This window comes from Myotis davidii, unplaced genomic scaffold, assembly GCF_000327345.1.
Source record: "Myotis davidii unplaced genomic scaffold, ASM32734v1 scaffold379, whole genome shotgun sequence".
Lineage (NCBI taxonomy): Eukaryota > Metazoa > Chordata > Mammalia > Chiroptera > Vespertilionidae > Myotis > Myotis davidii.
In genome coordinates, this window is record NW_006290553.1 from 65,831 (window position 1) to 68,474 (window position 2,644).

Here is a 2,644-nt window from a genome sequence, read left to right on the forward strand (position 1 = left end):
CTTCGCAGCACTTTTATTTTTCTTGGCATAGCGGAGTTCATTTGTGGACTGTTTTATGAGAAGACTTCAGGATATCTGACTTTGCTTGTATTGTAACAAACATCTTGCTACACTCAAGAGGACCTGACTAAAAGAGATCTAGAACTACAAAAATGCCCTGACAGAGCCTGACCGTGTGCCCATTAATGAGACATTAAGAGCTCCATGCCATATTTTCCAGATGGACTCACTTTAATACCTGCAACTTAGCCAATGTGAATCCTTGCCTACTCACTTTCAGACAATCTCCTAGTTGGGTCATTACTGGGCAAGATAGAAAATACTGTCATTGAGATGGGATGGGACTCTTAGCTCAGTGAAGGGAATCTCAGTGCTGCTGGCAGTGTGGCAGTCCCACACAACCGGGGTGCTCCTGTATTGGCAAACACTTTAAAGATAAAATAAATGGGGGATCAAGCAACATTTCATTTGTCACTCTCTCAGCAGCCCAAGGCAGAGCTCTGTTTCACCAGCCATGTTTTAAAATGGAAGCACGAGTTTCAATCGCATTTGTCTTCCTGACAGGTCAGGTGGTGTAAGGTTCCAGAGGACAGCTGCTTCCCTCTGGTGCATCTTCACAGCCATTTCTCATAGCTTAAGGTTTCCAAGTACACCGGGTGTTTGTGTTGGTAAAATATTTAATTGCACCAGATCTGAGACCTGCAAGGATCCACCAGGCACGTCTTAGAAGAAATCATTCTGAAGAGACAGTTGCCTACCTTTTTTTAAAACACACACAAACACGTACAGAGAGAGAGAGAGAAAGAAAGAGGGAGAGGGAGAGGGCACCAGGGTCATCCTGCAGTCACTGGGAAGGAGAGGGAGAGGGAGAGGGAGAGGGAGAGGGATGGGAGAAGGAGGGGGCGAGGGAGAGGGAAAGGGAGAGGGAGAGGGAGAGAGAGAATTGCCATATGCCCCAAAGTCTAGTGAAGGCTGTAGCTGTCCATATTCAAATCTTCTCCACCCTCGCTTTCACACCATAAGTTCTAGCCTCAGTTGTAAGACTAGGTAAATGTTTTGGACAAGTCATCTTCTCTGTGGAGATGATGTGGAAAACCCTGTTAATAAAATAAAATTACAAATTTTCTTTTCTGATCCACACTGGTCTCAGATATGTCTGAGATTTGATTAAAATTTATGCATTGTACATGTCTGTATAGGTTGTGAGATTGATTATAGTTGATAACTGCAGAAGTTGGATGATAGGTACATGGGGTTCATTATGTTATTCTCTGTGTATTTGAAGTATTCTATAATAAAAGTTTTTAAAATATAATAATAAATAACAAAACCTATTCTGCTTACTATTCAGCAGAATTATAGGTGAGAATAAAAGAAGTCATATGTAAATGTGTTTTACCATTGTAAAACACAAGAACAAGTACATGTCAAACAACATATCTTCAGAATGCACACATTGTACTCATCTTGTGTACTAATTTAAAAATATAGCTGTAGAGTTCCACAGGCCTGTGGAATCGACATAATGGTGGTGTATCCTGGAGGAATCTCCATTTCTTTCCATGCTGCATTGTCTTTAGTTAAGTACAAGGACCCTCCAATCATGTCACCTACAGCTCATTTCACCCACTGCTCTATTTGGCTGCCAGCCTCTTGTCTCTCTCTGCAGCAGTGGTGAGAGGGTACTCTTTCCACAGGGAAAAGAAATCCATGGTCTGTTGCCTTTAACAATAACAAAAATGTTGGAGAGCTGGGTGGAAAAGCTGTTGCCATTGGCATCTTTCACATGAACTATGTCAAAATAACTAGGGTGTCTTTCTGTAGGTGATCACACCGGTTCTTCCCAGGTTAGCACCTCCAGTCTCCATACTCAGGTTACCATTGTCCAATGTGATGAAATAAGTAATTTTGCAAGGTGAATGTTATCATTTACCTTGGTAAAGGGCTCAGGGTAGTGGATGGTGCAAGCATCATGGGTCACCAGATGAGGGATTCCTTTTGTGCTCACCAAGATATTTTTCATTTTGCATAACTTATACTTGGCCTCTTCAGGTATCATCCGATGAACAGCAAAGTGATCCTTGGTGTCATAGATCAGACGGAAATTCTCTCCAGTCTTGCCTTTGCTAATATTACCCATAAAGTCAGCAAGGTAGGTTACATTGATCTTGACCTTGCCATCAACCCTTTAAAAAATTTTTAGATGCTTTATTATTTAAAGTATTACATATGTCTCTTTTTTCCTCAATTGACCTCTGCCTGGCCACTCCCACCCCCCAGCACATGCCCTTACCCTTCCCCCCCCCACTGTCTGTGTCCATTGGTTATGCTTATATGCATGCATACAAGTCCTTTGGTTGATCTCTTACCTACCCAACCTGCTCCACCCCCTCCACCTTCCCCTGCCTTCCCTCTGAGTCTATATGATGCTTCTGTGTCTCTGGATCTACTTTTGTTCATTATGTTCCACAAATAAGTGAGATCATGTGATACTTATCTTTCCCAGACTGGCTTATTTCACTTAGCACAATGCTTTCTAGGTCCACCCATGTTGTTGCAAATGGTACAAGTTCGTTTTTGTTTTTTTTTTTTGTTTTTTTACAACTTTGTAGTATTCCATTGTGTAGATGTGCCACAGGTTTCT

At 41.9% G+C, this 2,644-nt stretch overlaps 1 pseudogene; it reads right to left on the bottom strand.

The window, feature by feature from the left end:
• Positions 1-1,634: 1,634 nt before the first annotated feature.
• Positions 1,635-2,644, bottom strand: part of LOC102771538 — a 5,910-nt pseudogene continuing 4,900 nt past the window's right edge.